Consider the following 16,483-nt stretch of genomic DNA (forward strand, 5'->3'; position numbering starts at 1 on the left):
CCCCAGGGATGCAGCTGTCCTAAGCATCATTCATGCTGGGCTAAGCATCTTAGTGACCCAACTGCCCTTAAGTCATACATGGTCCTGTACACACACCGGTAAATCCATTGATTCACCAATCTGGACTTCAGAGAATTGCTGTTTGGGTCTGGTTGGTTCCCTGTCTGGGGAAAGTAGACATTTTTCATGCCTTACTAGGAAAAGTCATATTGTAGGCATTAACTCATGATTTCTACCCCAGTCCGGTGTTTGTTACCAGAAGCTTCAGGTACTGCCCCCAATAAAATGTTACTGTATCTCATATATTATTATCTAGCATATCATTAAACATATAAGATAATATAGTATGCTAAAATGACATATTTTTAATTCTCACTTGAAATTATATACAAGTGGGCACTAAATCAGTAGTTTTAGTCTTTATTTATTTGTGTGTGTGTATGTATGTATGTATGTGTGTGGTATTTTTGCACAAGAGTATACATGTTCACAAGTGTATGAGTGAGTGTGTATAGGTATGTGAATGCATGTGTGAGGGTAGCCTTCAGGAAAGTTCTGTCTTCTGCTATTGCCTTATATACTGACAGCAGAGCTCACTGATTATCCAGTTGATGAGCCTGCTTGCTCAGGGATCTCTTGTCTCTGCCTCCCAAATGCTGAGCTCATAGACAGGTCACCATGCCTGCCTAGCTTTCGTGTAGGTTGCTAAGGACCTGAACTCTGGTCTTCACACTTGCTCAACAAGCTCTTTTTCCATAAATTCACCTCCCTAGCCCGAGCTATTGAGATTTCTTATTTTCTTCATGCTAACAACAACAACAACAAAAAACCAAGTTTGGAGCTCAACTTTTGGTCCCAGCTCCTAGAACATAATCACTATTACCAAAGGAAATATTCCCCCCACCCTTTGGCTTTTTATAATCAACTCCATTTTCCAGAAATGGCTCCAATAATGTGTTCCAAGCCACAGGTTCACCTGCAGGTCAGGTCTTCTGCTTGTTCTGTCCCACAGAATAGCTAACACACAGGGATGCTGTGCCTCTTGCTCTGGCCTGTCAGCTTTCTCCTCTTGCCTCCTGGAAGCCAAGTACCAGGAACTAAGAATGGCTGTACCATATTACCATCCACTGAGTGGACACCACATATAAAAAGGACATGTTGAATCAGGAGCATGGCTCAGTTGGAAAAGTGCTTACTACAGAAATAAAAGGACCTGAGTTCAGATCCTTAGCACCTACATAAAACTCTGGGTGTGGTAGTGCATATCTCTAACCTCCATGCTGGGGAGGCAGAGGCAGGAGAAACCCCCAGGGCTCATTGACCAGCCTCTGTGAGGATCAGTGCGCACACACGCATGAACATACACAGATACACGTGCATACAAACACATGAACATGCGCAGATACATGTGCATACACACAGAGAAGGAAGAAGCATGGTAACAAGACAGGAAGAACACACATTCCATTCCTAGTCAGGTGAAACAGATAAAGCAGCCCGGCCGAGCCTTTTCCAGATCTGGACACTCAAATGCATGAGCTAAAGCCATTACATGTAGAGCTGCTTGTTACAATACAGCAGCAGCTGAAGCAGGCTCCAGTGTGTACCCCAGATTTCACCAATCCCACTTATAAATGGGGTGCTGCTTGAAAACCTTTGTCTCTTGTCTCCTGAGAAAGTGAGCTGAGCGCCAGCATTCCTCTCTGCATCTGCCTCATACACCTGCCGCCATGCATTCCCCACCATGGTGGACTGTAAGCTTTAAAACAGTGAGCTAAACAGCCCTCCCTCTCCCTCTCTTCCATGGCTTTTGTCATGCATTTTGTCACACGGATGGGGAATTTAATATAATCACTTTCAACACTTTGCTTGAAAAGTTCCTTAGTACTCTGTACCAGCTTGCCACTCAGAGGCCTGTGTTCTACGTGGCTGTCGGGATACCTCCGCTGAACTGCACCTCTAAGGCCCGTTGCTCGGACCCTAGCAGCATGCTCCTCTCTGTCTGCTTCATGCTCGTATTAGCATCGCTAGTGTCCAGACCACTAACCTTTCGACGTGGTTTGGTTCTCTCTGAGACAGTTCAGACTGTCTTTCCGAGGTCACCTACTTCTTTCTGAGAACCAATGCCATAGGAGCCACCAGGTGGAGTCCTTCCTAACCCGCGGAGCCACACAAAGCACATCAATAAGGGTGGCTTGCAGTGATGACTCTGCCCTGAGTTCAATAGCTGGGACCCACATAATAGATGGAGAAAGCTGACTCCCCCAGGTTCTCCAGTGCCCTACACACACTGAGAACGTACACATGGACACACACATACACACACACACACACACACACACACACACACACACACACACACTGAATAAATGTGCTATAAGCAATGAATAAATACGATAAAATAAATCAATAAATTCAGATTGTCTTATTCTATGTTCCTTCTACCCTGATAGGGTCACGTTTTTGGTGTCAATTTTATCTTACCCCCCATGGGTCACACTTACTCTCCACTCATCTTTAGGACCTGGTGAGGCTTCCAATAGGTACGATTTATAGGTTCTGAGAGGGTTACCCATAGAGCTAGCCTCAGGGGAATCACCAGGCAAAGGGAGTTTCCTGCAGAGAGAGGACGGTGATGTTTCTACAGCTTATAGAGTCCCCAAGAGGACTTCTGTCTCTGGTGGTTAACTAAGAGAACTCACTGGGGCCTCAGTAGGCATCTATACCCCCTGCTGTTACTTACTGCTTCAGGAACACAACATGAGCAAAGGACAAAGAGAGTGGGACAAAACCTGGGGGAAATCCAGGTGACAACTTCCAGGGTTCTTCCTAGTGCACCCGTTCAGGGTGCAGTTCATTTCTCCGGAGCCAACTTGGAATAGTTTGGGTAGAATGTCACCTGCTGGTGGGACAGAGGCTTTAATACCAGCATGAACACTGAGAGCCGGTCATACAGAGTCCCCTTGGCACAGCATACAGTGTTGCAGACTAGGGCAGGGGTTTAGAGTAGAGTAGCTGTCACCACCACCGATCAGCTGTGCCTGCTTGCAGAACACCATCTTCAGTGGGCCTGTCACTGCGGGCATTCCCTCAGGGGAGGAGAGGTGGGGAGGACCACTGAACCTCACTGACGCTCCAGCCTCTGCTCCCACATACTGGTATACAGTTCTGCCCTAATTGCACATGGCCTCACCATCTCCGGGAGGTACTAGAGCTTACAATCTGGGGGAGGGTAACTGAAGGGGCTCCATCTCTGTGTCTGTGGGGAGCTGCCATTCATGCTGGGTGGAGATTTCCCAGTGTGGCTGCTTGGAGTACCCCGTGCTCCTGACAGCAACCCCCTAGCCACACTCTGTAACCAAGCCCAATCACTTCATTTGTCCCCCAGGTGGAATTGTACTTTGGTTTGTCTTGGGACCTTATAAGGGGGAGGGAGGTAAGATGTTGTTTATATCTCCCCAGGGAAGAAATTCTTGAAACACATAGCGAAGGAAACCTGGTATTGGCATCAAGCAATTTGCTTGCATTAACAGGTCAGACAGTGTGAATCCAAACCCCCTAGCAGTCAATCAAGAGCCAACCTTCAGAAAGACAAAGTCTGGCCCTGCTCACGCCTTCCTGCAGATGCCATGGAATTCAGATCTCCGGGTCCCCAGCTCTTTGTATCTGCTCATTTGTTCCAGTTTCCAATCCCCCATGCCCCGCCCACCATTCAGTGAGCTTAGGAATTCTATTTGCATTGTAATTCAGCTCTTGTAGAGTAAGAGCTAGGTTTGACTCACTGGCACAATTAAGGAGTGCCTCTGGCATTTGGAAGGAATAAAAGAGCGATGCTGGTCGTCCCACAAGAGAATAAACTGAGCACCGTCTCACATGACTTCTGGGCGCCCACCTGAGTTTTCATATGGAGGGAGAAACCTGTTTGTTATCTGAGCCCACAATCTGACATTTCTGTGTAAATACAGGGTCTAAGAATCCAGCTACAATGGAAGCTACAATGGAAGATGAGAGGAAGCTCTTCTCTGTTTGGCTTGGAACAGTGCCAAGGATGGCTCATCACTTCAGAAAAGCACATTCCTGATGACAAATCCATTTGGTGCCTGAGTCACCAAAATACCACCTGTATCAGTTGCCTGCATCTGTGGCTATGTGTTCAAAGTCCCCCCTCCCTCACCTCATTATTACATCGCTTTATTCAGAGGATTCCGAGGAGGGGTGGTGCCCACATGCATGTGGGCATAGAGAAGAACTTGCAGGTGTAGGTTATCCCTTCCACCACGTAGGTACTAAGGATCAAACTCAGGTCATCAGGCTTGGTCGCAGGTACCTTTGTACGTTGAACCACCTCACTGGTCCAAGGTTTTCATCTGAATGTTGACATTTTTCTCTTAATTTCAAATTCACACTTACATATTTTAAGTAGGTAAATTATTGGCAGCTACATGTCCTGCCCACTTCACCTATAAGTGAACCTTGGATATTTGGGGCGGACATCTGCACTGCAAGGTAAATTATTGACAGCAACATCCCCTGCCCACTTCACCCATAAGTGAGGGTTGGAACTTTGTGGCAGATATATGCACTGCAAAGTCTCGAGTCTCAAACAAGCATTCTGGTTACATAAATACAGACCCGGACTGGGAAGAGCATTCAGTCAGTACAGTGCTTGTCATTCAAGCATGAGGACTTGAATTCATATCTCACATATGTACGCACATATGAGTAAGTACAACACACACACATACACACATACACACATACAATTCAGATCTAAATGTTAAAACAAAGGCTCTGGACAAAGAGGAATATTACCAGAAGACCAAACCTGCAAGAATCTACGTTACACAGAGATCTTTTTCTGAAAATAATACAGTATAGTACAGTACAATACTATATAATATAGCACAGTACAATAAGACACAGTACCGTATAATGATGTATAGTATAGCATAATACAACATAATATAGTATAGTACAATAAAATACAGCACAGTACAGTGCAGTACAATATACTACTGTACAGTACAATACAAGCCACAGTTATTCATTGCCTTAAAGTATGATGGGTTAAAAATGGCCACTGAGATACTGAATCAGCAGGTCTTGCACTTCAAGCAGTGATCCTTTTCTGGTCACATCACTGTGTCTCTGCCATCCCTTCTCCAAAACCAAGCCATTCCCCAAACAGCATGTGCTTGTCAAAGGACATGGTACAAGGAAATTACATTTATTTTACAAAGATGGTGACTTACTTTGTAATACATTAATCACAAAATTGTGCCTGCATTGTGTAGTCTTCCCTTAAACACATGCATTTTTCCTTAAACCCTGTTATTTTTATTACACAAAAATCTGCGTCATGGTGACATTCAGAGACACAATTCTAACTGTAGGCAAACAAGCACAGACTGGATTTATGTTGTTTGCTTAGTGTTTTTCTCATATGTCTCAATTTTATCACCAGGTACATAACATGCCGCATACATGAACATGCATGTATCTAGACTGGTGGTGTGTTTTAAAGTTTGCATCACAAGATGGCATGAACAGACAAGCTCGCATAAGAAAAAGCTGGAAGAAAGGGCTGGGCCCCCAGCGCGGTGATTTCTGGGTCTTTCACTCACAACATTGTCTCCTCAGCTGTGAGATGAGCTCCCCTCTTTAGTTATCGACTGCTATCTAACAAAACCCCAAGCTCAGCAGCTTGAAATAATCCCCTTTTATCACTTCCCCTACTTCCTGGTGGGCAGGAAGTTGAACAAGCAGCAAATGTCTTATCTCTACCCCATAGTGTCTGAAGTCCCCACTGGGAAATCTCCAAAGTAAACGTTGAGACCCCCGATGGCCATTCTCTGACAGGGCTGTTGACCTGTGTTGGCTCTTACTGGCTTTTGACTCAAACACCCCTGTGATGTCCCTTCCTTCTTGGGGCCTGGGCTTCCTGAAAACAAGATGTCTGATACTCAGGTGGAGAATGCAAGAAAGCTAGGCAAGAACCATGCTGTGTGTTAGAGTTAGCCTTGCAAGTGTCTCCATACCATCTCCCCACAGCCTGTTGTCCAAGGCAGTGATGGGTTCAAGGGTGCAGGGGTGGGAATGCCGTGAGTGCCATGCTTTCTGGTGGAGTGCTTGCCAAGCTGGGCAAGAGCACATGCATGTTGGGTGGAGTACACCTGTGCAGGAAAACCATCTCTCCAAATATCAACCTTCACAGCCTCCAAGCATTTAGGCAGAGAGACGGTTAGAAAACAAGAAAGAAAAACAAACTCTCCATAAACTGAGGAGAAAGAGGAAGGGGGAGACAGTATTTGTGCCGAGACCCTCAGAAGTCAAGCAACATTAGAGATGAATATTCACCTGCTGTTGAAATACAATCTCTCCAAATCAGGGATAAACACTCAATATGCATCTTTTATATTTGTGTGTGTGTGTGTGTGTGTGTGAGAGAGAGAGAGAGAGAGAGAGAGAGAGAGAGAGAGAGAGAGAGAGAGCCTTTAGAGGCCAGATAATGTCACTGGATTCTGGGAAGCTGGAGTTACAGACAGCTATGAAATGCCTGATGTAGGACCTGGGTGCCACACTTAGATTCTCTGAAAGAGGAGCCAGTGCTCTCAGCTGCTGAACCACTTCTCACTTCTCTAGCCCCTCCCCCATGATACATCTGGAAAGCAAAGGTCTCAGCAATTCCTCAAAGGGTCCCCCTCATGTCTGTTCTCAAAAGGGGCCCTGCAGGACTGAGCTGTGGGGTGGCACCTGAGTTCTCCTGTGCTTGGGAAGTAGTTGAGTTTGTCATCAAAGGAAGAAAAGTAAAACATTATCAACAGACTCAAAAGACATCTTTCTCTGGGCTATGAGGTGCGGGGAGTGGGGGGAGAAGAAAAAAACAGCGGAAACACAACTTCTCAGCTACCTGTATGCAGTGTGAATGGTTTCCCAGGTACTGGACAAACTGACTGACCCATCCTCTCCCGTTCCATGGTTCTTCCCCTGGAAAGTGTTTGTAATGCCCTGGACAGCCCAGCCCGTGCCGCTGTGCAGCACCCAGCGCTCCTTCAGGAACCCAGCCCAGTAGTAGGGGTTTCATAGGTCATGTGGTGTTCCTACTAGAGCTCCGGAACCTGACTGTCCCTCTCTACCCAAGGAGGCAGAGAGACTGGAGACAGGTTACCATGATGAGCAGGCCAATGGGGCGCATCAGCCTTTCAAGTTCGCTCTCTCCATCATGTGGACCTCACCTGCCCAGTGCTTTTAATTTAAATGAGCCCGGAGTTCTAGAAGCTCTAGTTCATTTTCAAACAAGCCGAGAAGACTTGTAGATGGGTAGCGATAGATATGGGACTTTGATTTGGGGCTGGGGAGGTGGCATTCGTCGAACACTGCAAAGTGTCACAGCATCTGTCAAAGGCTGAATCACCAAAGCGTACGTTTCATCACCTTCCCTGAGTGGCAGAACGCAGGCCTGGAAAAGTCCCAGCCAGCCCCAATCTGAGCCCACCAGCAAGTCTTGACGCATGCGCGTGTGGCTCAGAAGGATCCTGGGTTTTCCACGCGGGAGGTTCGCCGCGACACCGAGAACAACCACATTTTCAGATGCTTTGAACTGAACAAAGCTCCATCGTCCGAACAGCTGGGTTCCTGTTTATGATGGCAGGGATGCCTCCGAAGCTCCCTTCGAGCGGTCTGCATTGCAACAGCGTCGCTGGAAAATGGTCCACGTAATTGAATCTTCAGAGGCTGGGAACAAGACGTGACATTTCACCTGCAGGGCACAGGCAGAGTCAACACGTCTAATTCTTATTCCGCTCTCACTGTTCCCTGCCCTGCTGTTTGAACGTGTCTTATGAAAACACAGTATTAAAATAGCCAGAAAGTCCCCGAGGGACCGGAGAGAAACAATAACATGTCATTTATTAGCAGCTTCGTGGCTGCTTTGCTTTTTCGAGACGTAGCTGTTTTTATTTCCCATCATCTGCCTTCTGCACTTAGGTGGTTCGTTTCCCAGGCTCCCTCTCTGCTTCTTAGGGAAAGGCTCCCACTTGGAAAGTGTGTGTGTGTGTGTGTGTGTGTGTGTGTGTGTGTGTGTGATGTGAAGGGATCCCAAGGGAGGTGGCTGCCATCCTGCCACCTTGTATAGGAGCCTGCCACTGTGAAAGTCATGGGGAGCCTAACACCTTTTCCACTTTCTAGAAAACAGTGCTTACCCAATGACCCAAATGGGCCCCACTTAGACATGAACACAAATGTGTCTTCTGGGGGTGCAGCATGCAGTTTTCACTTCCTCACTAACATCGCTAGTGCTGATCTCTGGGGTCTATGTTCTCAGTATTTAGGGTCTGTGCTTCCAGAACAGGGGTCAACCTCCATTTCTATTTCCAGAGATTAGTCATTTTCTTTCCTCAAGTAAGAGTTTTTGAAGAATTTTTTTTTTCCCTAATGCCATGAGGAAAGGTTGGCTTTCACATAGAAAATTAGAAGGAAAGAAAAAGAAAAGGAAGAAACACAGCAAAGAAATCTAGACTTCAGAAACTTATTACACTTATTTTGTGTGTGCACTTGGGAGCGCGTGCACACATGTGCTCACACATGTGCCCATACATGCACATGTGTTGTGTATATGTGTGCATATAGACAAACTTACCACGAAGTGCTGGTGGAGGTCAAAGGACAACTTGCGAGAGTCAGTTCTCATCTGGGTCTCTCTTGCCCAGTACTTTTAGCTCTTATTTCCGCAAAATAATGGAATGAAATGGCCCCCAGAGCTTCGGAAGGCAAACTGAGAAAATGTTTAGGGAGGGGAAGTGGCTTTTATCAAGTACTTCACAGTGTCGGGCATCAGTGGCAAGTGGCTGACTGCTAGACCGCACAGCCCCACCCAGGGGCAACTCAGAAAACAAAGTGGGGTCATCTTCACAAAGCAGAGGCTGGCGGTACCTGCCACACGATGCTATCTGCTCTTAATGACTCCCAGCGTGTTGTCTCAGCTCTTTGCTGGTAGGAGTCACCACTTCGCTGAGACCTAACACATCCCTAATTAAATACATCCAGTGGGTGACCTCAGGAGGAAGTGTGTTGCATAAGGAAACTGCCTACTCTTCATCCACCCCCACTCTTGCACAACAGGCTTTGAAACAGAGCTCACAGGGGAAAAAGATCAGGCAGGTTTCACTGTGTGCTCAGAAACTCAGTTCTGACCATGGTAGAACCACAGTCCGGCAAATGACCCACCCGAGCTTCCAAGTCAGGAGACGCTGGGACACGACTTAGGATCCTTCATGTGACCTGCTATGGCTGTGAGGTTATCTTGGCCTTTTGATTTGTTAAATAGAAACATTAGAGTGAAGTTCTTAGCACATTCTCATCTGTTATAAACATGTCATCTAAGGGCTGGTGGGATGGCTCAGCAGGTAAAGGGGATTGTTGCCAAGTCTGATAACCCGAGTTCAATCCCCAGGTTCCACGTGGAAGGAAAGACAAACTATTGCAAGTTGTCCTCTGACCTCTGCACATGTCCCAGGGTACATGCACACACACAAATAAATAATAATAAAAGCACATGTCGCATAAGCTTACAGATTACAAATAACTGCTGTAGATGAAGGACTCTATTATATGTCAGTTATTGGAACACGGGATCAAGGAATGCCGAAGGCAGGAGTCAGTTCAGAAAGCCAACATACCTCCAGTGACTTGATTGAAAAACAAAAAAAACTTAGTATTTTGAATTAAACGTTTTAAAAGTCATTGAAGGAACAGGCTGGAGGCTGTGATTCTTGGAATGGTTTTCGGAACAATAAGGATTATGGACTCTGAGGTCACTCTTGGAGTCAGGCCAGGCTGAGTTCTACTAATACCCCAACACATGGAGCAGTGACTCTGCTTGACACTTAGAAGTCAGAGGAGGGACCTGGAAAAGTTGCTGAAGAAAGCGTGATCCTCCTGACCTCGCAATGCAGGAGAGGCCATAGGAAGAGACCAGGCCTCCGTGCCTGCCTGTCAACAGAGTTATTCTGTGAAGGACCTGAGGGTACATATGTGTGCTTTCTGGATCCCCCGGTCTCTGTGATGGCTACGAAACCCCATCATTCTCGAACCTCTATTGTGTGGCTACTTCCCTCCAGTTGAACTATTCTGGGTTAGAGGTAAGAGAGGCCCACTAGGACTAAGAACATAAAACACATGGGTCTCAGGGAGCATCGCAAACTTGGAAGGATCTCATGGTCATGGCCGAGGTTATATGAGCTCCCCAGTAGCTGCTCTCCAACTGGCCAAGCTGCCTGCAGTTCATGCAGGGCTCCAGGGATGCAGTTTTCATGAGTTCCTACCCACGTTGGGGAGGGATTTTCAACGACTCAGGTGTCTTTGAGTCACCCACAGATAATGTGTGCTTAACAAAAACCACGGGAGATGTTGCTTTGGAAGAGGTTTCTGTTCTGGCCGTGATGGAACCATTCAAATTTATCTCGGTGTCACGGCTACCTAGGTTCACGTCACTGAGCCTAAGCTGACCTCTGGAAAATTGAAAATGATAAGAATCAAATTACACACACACAGAGAGAGAGAGAGAGAGAGAGAGAGAGAGTTTCAACTGGCATGGTAATTTGACCTGACAACACAGCTCCCTCTGGTCTAATCCTTACCAAAAGGTAACCTGGGGTAAACCTAAGTTAGGCCAGCAGCATGAGCCTATCATCTGCCTTACAAGGAAAATAACGAACAATCCTCCTTGTGTTCTGCTTCTGCTCCCTTCGGCCCCTTTCCAGTTATAAAAGCAGCCTCCTCAGCTCTGCCTATTGGCAAACTCAGTCTATTTCATGGCATAAAGTGTTGCCAAATTCTGCAATGGAAAACTCAATTAATTAAGGTCTGTAAATAAGTCATCATCATTTTGTCGTTTAGGACTAAATAATGGCTCCCGCTTCCAGATGCAAGCAGACATCCAGACCCGGTCCCTCACGCTCTCTGCCAGCTCTGGACCATGATGGCAACCGACCGAGCTCCAGCATCCCAACTGTAAAAAGAGTCTAGGAAATGCAATCTGGGGGTTTCCAGTCAAGTACTGGAGACCGTTAAAGGGGGCCGGGCTCCTGCCAATGACAACATGTGCTTCTGCTGTTTCGTGTTCACATGAGCACAGAAAACATATCAGGCAGAATGAAAAGTGTATGGCAGGGGACAGGGGTTTGCCCCAGCTCAAAGGCCACCTCTTGAAGAATAGCTTTGGCTACAAAGAAGATTCGTGGACTACCATTCCCTAATGACTGTCTGTCCTCCATAAGGAGAGGAGAGGAACTCACCACACCTGTGTCTTGCAGGCCTTTGAAGGTGGCACTCACATTCTCAGTTCACCCAAAATGTTTCCCATGCTACAGGGATGGCAGTTCCAGGTCTTTCCATGTGGCCAGTTCTCTAGGAATTCACCAAGAATGAGCATTTTAGCTCAACTGTGTATTCGGGAGCCAGGAAGGTAAGTACAGATGGCTTTCTGGAGCCAATGGGCCTGTTATGAAATGGAATGGGGTCAAAGGTCCACTTAGCAGGGCTGGAGGGATGGCACAGAGGTTAAGAGCACTGGCCACTCTTCCTGTGGACCCAGGTTTGTGTCCCAGCACCCACACCATGGCTCACAACTGTCTGTAATTAAAGTTGTGAGGGATCTAACGCCCCCTTCTGGCTTCCACGGACACTACATGCATGTGGTGCATTAATACATTCACTCATGACACCTATACATATAATTTTTAAAGTCAATTTATTCCCAGCCTTCCCAATTCACATTTGAGCCCCCAGTCTGAGGGTTGTGTCTCATGTGACATCAGGACTTCTGTCCCTCACACTCAGCCATCTGGTTAAAGACTTTGGTCATTTTTTTGAAGGCAGAAGAAAGCTACATGGAAGGTTCTTCTTGTAGTTTCTCAAGGCTCAGGCTTGAGGATGATTGTGCTGCTTCCTCATCCAAGAATTTTCTACAGTGGCTACTCATGTAAGACTCCAGGACACTGACCCAAAAGTGGTACTTGCATAGCTCAGATGGGCTGTCTGTCAATTCCGTGGACACTATTACCCAACCCAGGGACCAAGAGACCCAGCAGAATAGATTAAACTTACAGTGCTAAGTAGGGACACTTAGTTCCTGGGATTTCTAAAGATGTGCAGGTTAAATTTAAGCTAAGTCTAGAGGTGAAATGGTTGCCCCTGAAGGCTGCAGAGAACCAACCAGTACAGTGGTCCAAGCTCCTGGTTTTCTCTGAGTAGTGACTTGGGTGAAATACTCTAGGGACACTGAGTCAAAATATTGAGGACACAGGGATTCTGCCTCTTCCTGCAGGGCCACCTGCAACTCCTCATCACGGCTAATGGAACTTTCCAGTATAGCTGCACATGTCCTAGGACAATGTGATTTTGATATTTCTGCCCTCGGGGGTTGACTGTTCCCTCACTCTGAACCTGGACGGCCAGTGGTTGCAGTAACTAAAGCATCTGGGGTATTCACCAAGGGATGGAGCTCTTGTTTGGACCTTGTTGGTTCCCTGAGATCAGCATGCAGGTAGACCCCAGGGAGAGCCCCTGAGCCTGCTGCCAACGGAGATATCTAGCCACATCAGCCACTGCATCCCTTCCCTACATGCTCCTGTTCTTCCACTTGAGAGCCCCTGAGTCCGAACCACCTTGCTAGGGCCTTCCAGAATTTCTGACTCTATGGAAGGCGATGCTGTGGGTTCTGTGACTTTGAGGTAGCAAGATCCAGGGCTTGTTACACAGTGAAGGGTGACTAGAACAGCCCCCTGGCACCTGGCATCACCTTTGACATCCCTCCTCAGTAGGATTAGAAATCTGCAATCACACACCCCTAACAGAACTGACCACAGAGCACACTTCCTTCAGGGGCATGACCACACACAACTCCTCTTGAATCTGTACCCCTAAGGACCAATTCCCTTCAAGGTATTTTTCTTATGCATTGAGAAGTCCCAAGGAGTCAATTATAGACTCTTAAATAAAAGACATGAACACACACACACACACACACACACACACACTCGTGACTGTGTTAGTGGATGATCAGTGCACTCGCAGACACTCCCCAGCGGTCAACTGCTCCACAGGGAGCACAGACCATCATGAGTCAGGTGATGTAGGCTTGCAGCCCCACTGCTCCACATTGGAAGACCTGATGATACATGCCATGAGAATGAGGCTGTCTGACAGATCATCACGAGCTGTCCTATCTCTCTCCAGCTCCACTAGCGTCCAGCTCACCCCTGGGCTTTCCCGATCCCTTTAGATCACCTGAATGTCTAAAATAAGTCTGTCAGCCTATGGCCCATGTCCCTGTACCTGCCAGCTCCACTGCCTCCCTCCACCTATACTCACAGGCTCCCAGGGACCTGGGTTGGCCCAGAAGTGGCTTTATGTGGACACAGCAAGGGGAGAGGCCACCACCACCTAGGGCCCCGTACTCAGCCCTTCCACGTGACCCCTTCTACGTTGGTGAGTTTTTCATGCTGTCACCAAAATACCCAACACAAACAACTTAGCAAATCTTGAAGATTTGTTTGGCTCATGACTTCAAAGAGTTCAAGAATGGCAGAGGAGCCAAGCAGCTCCATGGTAACAGTCAGGAAGCAGAGGAAGGGCAGAGCTGGCCCTCCATGCTGGCTTTTAACCTTTCTCTTTTTGTTCTCTTATTCTTCCCAGGTCATGGGCTGCTGCTGCCCACACTCAGAGGTGAGTCTCAAGATCACAATGGATCACAGATCCAATCAAGGCTGCAGTGAAGACCGGCTGTCACACTTCCTCTTGGAGTGGGTTTTATTTAGTCAATCACAGAAAAAAAAATCACGGTCATCTAAAAAGTTAAGAAACCAAGGCTGTTAAGACAGCTCAGGGGGTGAAAGGACTTGTCACCAAGCCTGCAGACTAGAGTTCAATACCTGGGATCTACAAGGTGCAAAGAACCAACTCCAACAAGTGGTCCTCTGACCTCCGCATGCACACCATGGTATATGAGTACATGTGTACCCACAGACAGACACACACATTAAAAAGGGAAAGTAACCAATCCAAGTTCACATCACCTTCTCCTGACTTCCATGGTTCAAGCCCAGGTCCAAGTCCTAAGCACAGGTGGCCCGGGCCATGGTGGTGGTCTCCTCTCCTCCACAGAATCATCTGAAACTAGCGAGCAGGCAGCATTACAGGTGGCTGACCCCACAAGAAGAAATCCATGCATTTGCTGGAGGGAAGCAGGTGGTTCTGTCAGGTGCACGGGCAAGTGTGCCAAGAGGGCAGCTTGGCCAAAGCCGCACTTCCTGGAGTTGTATAACTCGTGTGCCCAGCGTATAGTGTCCCTTCAAGCGTAACAGGATCATCCTACTGCCATCTTGGAGTAGAGATGACCTTGGCCAGGAAGTCATGTCAAGGCCATGAACAGAAAAATATGGAGGTATCAAGGCCCACAATAACAGTAACGGAGTTGATGGCCCTCCACCGCAAGATGGCAGGGTAAGCTACAGGACATCACAGGGAGGGGCAAGCGGTCAGCTATTAGTTCTTCCTACACCAGCTACAAGGGATCTGGGGAGATACTAGAATATATAAGAAGGAGATTAACTAGACCCAGGACTTCATGGGCCAGCTTCAATGAGCCATCACTCATGACGGGGTAGGACTTTACAGTCACACAGCTGTTTGGGTCCCCTTACTCTTGCAAGTAAGCCCTCCTGTGGGGCTGCATAGGTAAGCCAAATAAACTCATTGCTTCACCAAGATGACTTGAGCAGTATTTTTCTTTGGTCCGTCTCCCTCCGGTATGGGGTGAACAGGTGTTTGCTTGGGTCTCTGCAGGGAAAGCCACAGGAAGTCATGCAAACCCCACCTGGACCTTTCTCCATAGAGTCAGTCAACTGCCCTCCCAACACCCCCACACATCCTCACAGAGCGCTTGTGGTCACTAGAGGCCTGCATCCCTTAGGTACGCTTGCCAGGCACTCTGTTGCTGTTGCTGCTGCCCAGCTCGGGTCCACAGCCTCAGGCATGAGAACAGTCTGTGAATCACTAAGAGGCTGGGAGAGAGGGGATGTGTCCTCCGTCTCCTAGAACTGACAACCTAATTATTCTGTGCATGCTCCCTTCACAGCTTGTCCTGACAGACTCCAGCTTCATCCTCTCTCACCCACAGGTATGCATTCATTAGCGACGTGAATGGAATTACATGTGAAGACAAAGTAAGATGCCTTGTTTAGGGAGCGCTGGCTCACACTCAGCTATGAAATGATACCCAGAGCTGGGGATGCAACTCAGTTGGTAGAGTGCTTGCCCAGCATGCACAAAGCCCTGGGTTCAATACTCAGCTCCTCATAGACCAAGTATGATGGTGCCCATCTCTAATCTCAGTACTCAGGGCATGGAGGCAGAAAGACCAGAACCACAAGGCCAAAGAGTGAACTCAATGCCAGCCTGGGATAGAAGAGAACCTGTCCTTTGATAGCCCCAAAAGCGATACTCACTTTAAGAGTTTCCACAATTAAAGCAGAAGACCAAGATATTGCCTGTTCACATCCGCATGTTCCTTCCTCATTCTCGAGGGGCCTCGTGTTATCTCAGACTTGCTCATGGGGCACCGATAACACAGACCAGAGCTGATTCTGGGCCTGGATCTGCTCCACACCATGGCATGGTCACTAGGATAACCTTCCCTCTCTTTTTGTTTTCTTCTTTACAAAAAAAAAAAAAAAAAAATCCAACTGCTATTAACCCCAACACTCGAGAAAACAAAAGCAGCTGTTGGGGCTGGGTTTGCAGCTCCCAGGTAGAGCACTTGCCTAACACCCTGGGTTCGATCAAAAATATAATCAATTTAAATTCAGTTAGGAAGCAGAGACAGGAGAATCTCTGTGAGTTCGAGGTCAGCCTGGCCTACAGAGAGAGTTTCAGGACAGCCCTTGCTACATAGAAAAACCCTGTCTCACTCACAAACAAATAAAAATCAGCCGTTTCACTGAAAAGAATATCAGCACAAGCGACTACGTTACAGAGTTGGGTGGTTTCCCACATAGCTCTTTCCTAAGTACAGTCTGCTTTAAATTCCAGCCTGACCTTGGACAGGACAATGCAAAGCCTGCCTACACCTGGCGTGTTTTAAGAATCCCATCCGTCACTAGTAAGTTTTTGAATAAATATCAGCAGGGCCACAGGAAGGCTGCTCTGTTTTGGCCCAACCCCAGGAGCCACCAGGGCTTGGTCCCAGTCAGGATCGACTCACACGGGCACTTTGCCTGGCTGTTTCCATCCACCTGTTGGGAAGTTCTCTAAGAAGAGACCTGTCAATACTCTACCCAAAGATGCATTGCAGACCAGCAGGTGGCTGCAAGAGTCAACAAATATCAGTCATGAGTCCTGCAGGCACAGCTGCCTGCCAGGTAGGACTCTACCATTTAGCATGGACCTTGTATGACGAGGAACTGGGGCCACTGCACAAACATGG

The 16,483-nt window shown here is 47.5% G+C and overlaps 2 long non-coding RNA genes across 3 annotated transcripts; one reads left to right on the forward strand and one right to left on the reverse strand.

Moving 5' to 3' along the window:
- Window positions 1-4,836: 4,836 nt before the first annotated feature.
- LOC119817549 lies at window positions 4,837-11,512 on the reverse strand. Of its 2 annotated transcripts, none has more exons than XR_005285910.2 (2): window positions 11,300-11,512; window positions 4,837-7,759 (listed from the first exon to the last, which is right to left on the reverse strand). It is a non-coding gene; the product is annotated as an uncharacterized LOC119817549 (long non-coding RNA). The 2 variants fall into 2 exon arrangements; XR_005285909.2 differs by having other exon boundaries at window positions 11,295-11,512.
- LOC119817550 lies at window positions 9,269-14,726 on the forward strand. Its single transcript, XR_005285911.1, has 3 exons — window positions 9,269-10,139; window positions 10,897-11,464; window positions 13,696-14,726. It is a non-coding gene; the product is annotated as an uncharacterized LOC119817550 (long non-coding RNA).
- The last annotated feature ends 1,757 nt before the right edge of the window (window positions 14,727-16,483 follow it).

Source organism: Arvicola amphibius, chromosome 6, assembly GCF_903992535.2.
Source record: "Arvicola amphibius chromosome 6, mArvAmp1.2, whole genome shotgun sequence".
NCBI classification, from domain to species: Eukaryota; Metazoa; Chordata; class Mammalia; order Rodentia; family Cricetidae; genus Arvicola; species Arvicola amphibius.